This window comes from Brachyhypopomus gauderio, unplaced genomic scaffold (genome assembly GCF_052324685.1).
Source record: "Brachyhypopomus gauderio isolate BG-103 unplaced genomic scaffold, BGAUD_0.2 sc355, whole genome shotgun sequence".
In the NCBI taxonomy this organism is placed as follows: Eukaryota; Metazoa; Chordata; class Actinopteri; order Gymnotiformes; family Hypopomidae; genus Brachyhypopomus; species Brachyhypopomus gauderio.
Genome location: NW_027507176.1, coordinates 73,562 through 80,285, shown reverse-complemented (window position 1 = coordinate 80,285; position 6,724 = coordinate 73,562).

The window sequence follows — 6,724 nt, the reverse complement described above, 5'->3', positions numbered from 1 at the left end:
GTGCAGATGTCTTACAGATGCCACGATCTCAGCAGTTCACAATCTTAAATTAAGATATAAAGCTTAGTTGGTTCAAACCTATTTCTCAATGTAATGTGTGATCATTGTGATATATGTACAATAGAGTAACATTTTTGAGATAGTCATGTACAGTGTTGCGATAACGGCGTCATTTTGTCAGTAACGGGATAATATAATTAATTACTTTTCCTGTCGTTACAACGCCGTTGACGTTACTGGTCATTAAAAGCGGTGCGTTACTATATATTGATATACTAACAGTAATGCGAGCGGACCACTGCCCAGGCTAGTGAGGAGTAACAGATCTCGATAGGTCACAGTCCTCGGTGTAACACCTGTTTAACTTAACAAGGCTAAGGCAGCGTTATGGTAGCCAATCCGAGCCAGTGTTTTTACACGCGCGCCAAAGCACACCAGTGACACGACAAAAACGGGAGAAGAGACAGAAATAGCGAGTCAGAAGCAAGCCGAAGAAAAATTATCATTTTTCAAGGTGGCGATATAAACATTATTTAAGAAAATACTTGAAGTTCCTGAATGTTTACCAGACTGGGTATTTGATTTATTTAAGAATAGAGGTTTTATTCTTAAGTTTACTTCTGTTCTGAACAATCCAGTTGTTTCAGGTTGAGAGAATTTAATTTAATTTGATAGATGTCAATGTAAATATGTAATAGATGTAGTTTGGCCTTTGAATAATCTGTTACATATTTACCACATCACATATCTTTCTTCTCCGAGGTTCACTTGGGGAGTAACACTGCAGTTGGAGCCTACAATTCCAGTATCATCGCTCCGACATGGAATGAAAACCTGGCGTTCATCATAAGACATTTACATTGACAATATCAGCACCCAGAACTTTCATTCTAGTTACCTTATACTTAGCCTGATTGTGTGATTTATTTGTAACTTGTGTATTAGTCTGTATAATTTGTTTTTGTGTAATTTGTGTGTTAACGGGCCGCCCAATGGACGATGGGTTCCCTTTTGAGTCTTGGTCCTCCCAAGGTTTCTTCCTATTCCCCACCATCTAGGGAGTTTTTCCTTGCCACTGTCGCCTTTGGCTTGCTCATAAGGGATTTGGACCCATAGTATTGTTAACTTTGTAAATACTGTAAAGCGCTTTGTGACAACATATGTTGTGAAAAGCGCTATACAAATATATTTGATATTTGATTTAAATGCACTTTATATAGTGTAACTGTTTACTTTTGCTTTTTATTATTATTATTATTTACAAAGATTTGGGGTTTTAAAGGATTTTATCCTGCACTGGTCTGTTGATGTGCAATAAATACTCATTTCAACTGACTGTGAAAACTGCTTTTTTCAAAAAATCCTTATTCATTGGCATATAACTTTTTTTTAACTGTAATGCAAATAGTTACTTTCCCTGGTAACGAGTTACTTGTATTATAGAGTAATTCAGTTACTAACTCAGTTACGTTTTTGGAACAAGTAGTGAGTAACTATAACTAATTACTTTTTTAAAGTAACGTTCCCAACACTGGTCATGTATCATACGATGTCATCCTTTCCAAGCATCAAAAATATGTATGTTTTTGCATAAATATAGTTGAAATGTACATAGTGTCTATGTGTTTTATACCAGATAAATGAAAATGTTATTACCTATCGTTTTGGTACCAATTCAAAGCCATAGCATCAATCTCTGGGATGTAGTTTTAACACTAGGAGTCCCAGCATTTTCATTCCACACTTTTTCCACCTGGTCTCCACCAGGGGGCAGTTCTGGGGATATTTGCATTCCATTAGGCCACCCTTTGTTATGTACATGCAGCCACTTATAGGTAGACGGGTGAGGGGTGGGGGGTGATGGTGTGAACCATCAGTTCATTGTTCTGCTGGATGTGTTTAAAATTTAAAAAACGCTATTGGCTGCTAGAACGCGCTAAATGACGTCATCTCCGCACATACAGGGTATGTTTGTGTTTTTGAACCTAAGGTTGTGGGGGGAGGGTGAAAAAGAAAAGCGTTTGAGTGTGTCTTTGAGCTGATTAATTATTTCTTTTTTCCATAAAGTACTGTACTGCCACCTAGTGGTTCATGCTCGTATCTCGAGCGTGCACTCGGGTGTCGAACAGAAATTTTGCTCGTCTCGGTGCTCGTATCTTGGATCGCTCGTATATAGAGCAGCTCGTATCTCGAGGTACCACTGTAATAATAAATCTTTATTTGTATAGCACCTTTCATACATACATGCAACTCAAAGTGCTAAAAACTACTGAAAATAAGGTAAAAAAAAAATTACTTGTCTCTCCCCCTCATTTCTAACCACATTTTAGGCTGTTATAGTTGGTGATTGTGTAAGGCACCTCTTCCTGTACTATTTACTGTATTTTAGACATTGAGGGCTTTTGAGGGGACGGTGTGGATGAACACTGACCAGTGGCTGACCATGAACCAGGGTTCCCACGGGTCCTTGAAATCCTTGAAAGTTTGTGAATCTGAAAAAATAAGTTCAAGGCCCTGGAAAGTTTTTGAAAACAGGCATAAAAGACAGCCGTCCTTGACGGTCCTTGATCTCATTATATGGCTTTGCTCCTCTGTTTTATGTATGTACTGTATGTGTATATGCATATGTGTATTATTGTTATTATTATTATTATTTGTCTACTGTCAACATGTCATTATTTTGCACAGGGCTTATGCTGACTTTTACTTGGCAAAGTTTGGGGGGTCATTCTCCTGTAGAGAAATTTGTTTGTTTGTTCAGCACCGAAAGCAAGTGTTTCCTGTAGGTAGTTGTTGATCCTTCAACAACTATAGCCATTTTACGTGAATGTCGTCATCTCAGATGTGCATCGCTAAATTGCCAGTCATGTTGAGTGTGAGTGAAGTTTTCGTAGAATCAGCGCTTAATGTCTTGCACAAAAAATTTCAGGATGCATGGCTTGAAATGACATTCAGTCTTTTGAATTTGCGTTGTATTAACATCGTTTTTTGATAACATATTCAGGGGTAAGAGTAGGTAAATGCTGGCAGGTGCAGTCCTTGAATTTGAGGAAGTTGGTCCTGGAAAGTCATTGAAAGGTCCTTGAATTTTATGTTAACCAAGGTGTGGGAACCCTGTACCTTTAACCTGCACTTGTGATTCTCATGTGTCCACCCCACCTTCTCCCCCTCCTGTTCACTTTTTGTTACCCCCCACCCCACACAGAGGGCAGTCAGCAAAAAGGCCAAATGCTTCCTGGGCCACATGGTTGCCCGGAAGAACAAGAAGATGGCCCTTCCGACAAAAGTCCAAGACCTGCCACAACCTCACAGTGCTCTGAGAGAGCCGGACTCTGTCGGCCTCCTCCTAGGCTGCTAAGACCACAAGCTGTGTTTTCAACACTAACCCCACGGACTAGACAACTGAACAGGCATATATTTGTATATTTTATATTGTAAAAACAGAACATGAGGGATTATGGGAGCCTAAACTGATGATGAAAAGTCGATGTTGACAGACTTGCATGTGTGACGGGCAGGGTGAGTGAAACAAAAAGGAAACGATCACGCCAAGTCTTAGGGAAAATGTATGGTTTAATAGAATAAGTGCGTAAACCAAAAACCCGTGACTTGTTCAAAATTAAGGGTATAATAACCAGCGGTCAACTGGTACAAAGACAAGACATACATAGACAAACAAACGACCCTCAGGTGAGACGGATCGCGGGCTCCGCCCACCTGAGGGACAAACACCACAACAACAACAAAAACACGACTGTGAGACGGATCACGGGCTCCGCCAACTTGAGGGACAAACACCACAACAACAACAACAACAAGACTGTGAGACGGATCGCGGGCTCCGCCCACCTGAGGGACAAACACCACAACAACAACAACAACATGAAGACACAGGAACAGGCTAGAGGGTGAGTTGCAAGATCTCCTGACAGGACTCGTTGAGAGTTCCTTTCAAAGTTCCTTCTGCAAAAAAAAAGATTTTTTTTCAACACGCCCTTATTAATATTAAATGGTAAAAACAGGTTAATATTTTTCAGCTGATTTCTGTAAATGTAAGAGTCTCTCTTATTTATATTACTAGCTATTGAACAGGTTGATGTCAGTAAATTAGCAAACGTGTAATCAGCATAGGATTCTGTATGAATGTCTCTTGGTCACCTACATGCAGGGTGCAAGAGACTCAGTCTTGTCCAAGGGAGCCTGTGAGGGTTCCTGACAGATGTCGAGAACACATATTTCATAGTTCCTTCTGCAAAAACAATTTTTTTCAAGAAGCCCTTATTAAATATTGTGTGGTAATAACAGGTGAATATTTTTCAGCTGATCTGTGTTAATGTAAACTTCAGTAAATTAGCAAATGTGTTTTTTGTATGAATGTTTCTTGATCACCTAGAGGTGGAAGATGAGAAGAAAAGTCCAGAACAGGTGTTTCTGCAACAACAAAATTTTTTTTTTTCAACATACTCTAATTTTACATGAGAATGTCAGATGAATGTTTTTAATTTGAGCTGTTTTTATGCTTGTTTTTCTGGGTATTGACATTAATAGGGGTTTTACCAGGGTGATGTGATCAGTATCACAGTACAGCCCCTGACCCATAATAATAATAATAATAATAATTTCCACTTATATAGCGCCTTTCAAAGTACCCAAGGATGCTTTACAGAGAAATACAAAAAAGAACAAAGACAAGAACAAAACAGACAAAAATAACAACAAAAATAGAAAGAAAAGAGAAATCCTATAGAACAGACCTATTTTCTGTTTCTTTTTCTCTTATTTTTCACTTAATGGCTCTAGCAATAAACTCCAAAGTTACTTAACGCTACCTAGGAGTAACTGTGTTTGTTTCCTGTGAATTCTGATTATTGCAATTTATTAATGATTTTCAAAAGGAAAAGACTTCCAGTACTGCTACAAGCATAAAGATACACAGTGAATAAACCATTTACATGAATCGTACTGATGCTGATGTGTTAATGTAAACTTCTATGGTATTGATATTAATAAGTATTGAACAAGTTGATGTCAGTAAATTAGCAAATGTGTTTTCAGTATGGGATTTTGTATGAATGTCTCTTGATCACCTAGAGGTGGAAGGTCAGAAGAATAGTCCTGGAGAAAGTGGAAGAGATCATCGATCATCTTATCCAGATCATCGGTCACAGGAGCTTCTGCAACAACAAAAAAAAATTTCTTCAACATACACTAATCAATTTTACATGAGAATGTCAGATGAATGTTTTTCAGTTGAGCTGTGTTGATGCTTGTTTTTCTGGTATTGACATTAATAGAGGTTTTACCAGGGTGATGTGATCAGTATCACAGTACAGCCCCTGACCCATAATAATGAACTCCAAAGTTACTTAACGCTACCTAGGAGTAACATGTAACTGTGTTTGTTTCCTGTGAATTCTAATTATTGCAATTTATTAATGATTTTCTAAAGGGAAAGACTTTCAGTACTGCTACAAGCATAAAGATACACAGTGAATAAACCATTTACATGAACCTTACTGATACTGAGCTTTACTGAACTGTGTTCAAAGAAAAATACCTTAAATAAGTCCCTATACATGCCACAAAATAAGTTGTTAACATTGTACTCATTCACTCACTCAAGGGAATGATGTTTTCTGTCTCCTCTTTTGCTTTTCTTTTAGCTTTTAGTTTGATTTCTCTTCTGGACTCCTTGTTCATGTCTGTGTCTGTTGACTCGTCCTGGATTCCCCCTGCACACCAACACCAGAGACACTTCATTTTGGCAAACATGGTCAGTTGCGTCACACTACACAATCTGATCTGAAATTATAGTGTACATGGAATGATCCTCATATGTGTCATTATTATGACATCAGGGCAGTGTAAGAAGTGTTATGTTCCACATTCTAATCCAATTCAATCCAATTCAATGGCGCTTTATTGGCATGACAAATATGTACATTTGTATTGCCAAAGCATAAGGTACATACAATGGTAAAATATAATAAAATAACATTGTAAAGTAGAATAATAATAAAGTAAAATAATGGCTATATTGTCATTACAATTACATTATCCACCACTGCTTCCATAACAGTTTATAATAATAGTTATGATAATAATTGTGACGGGCGGGGGTGAGCAACTAAAAGGAAGCGATCACGCCAAGTCTCAGGGAAAACTGATGGTTTAATAGAAAGTGTGCAAACCTAAAACCCGTGCAATATCTCCAAATTAAGGATATAATGAGCAGCGGTCAACTGGTACAAAGACAAGACATATATAGGCAAACAAACGACCCTCAGGTGAGACGGATCACGGGCTCTGCATACCTGAGGGACGCACATGACGTCACCAAACAACAACAACAACAACAGCCGCTGTGGACAGAGGCGGCCGGTAGAGGGCCGCCTCACCGTGACAGACCCCCCCCACCAAGCCGCACTCCCCTCCACTGGGTGTGTGGCACACAGCGGCTGCACACAAAACACGAAGGGGCAGGAAGGCAGGGACAGGCATGGACACCTCCTGAGTCCGGGAGCTGAAACACAAAAACACTCATTACTCAGCTCGCCTCCCCGGGCGGGACCCTGGACCGACCGGGCCGTTAACACAAAACCACGCCCCAGTCGGTCACAGGGCCCTCACGCCCTAACCGGCCTTCAGCCGGTGAGCCCCACAGGTGTGAGGACGAGGGGCTACAGCTCCTCTCTCGTCCCTCGTGTATGTGTGTGTGTGTGCA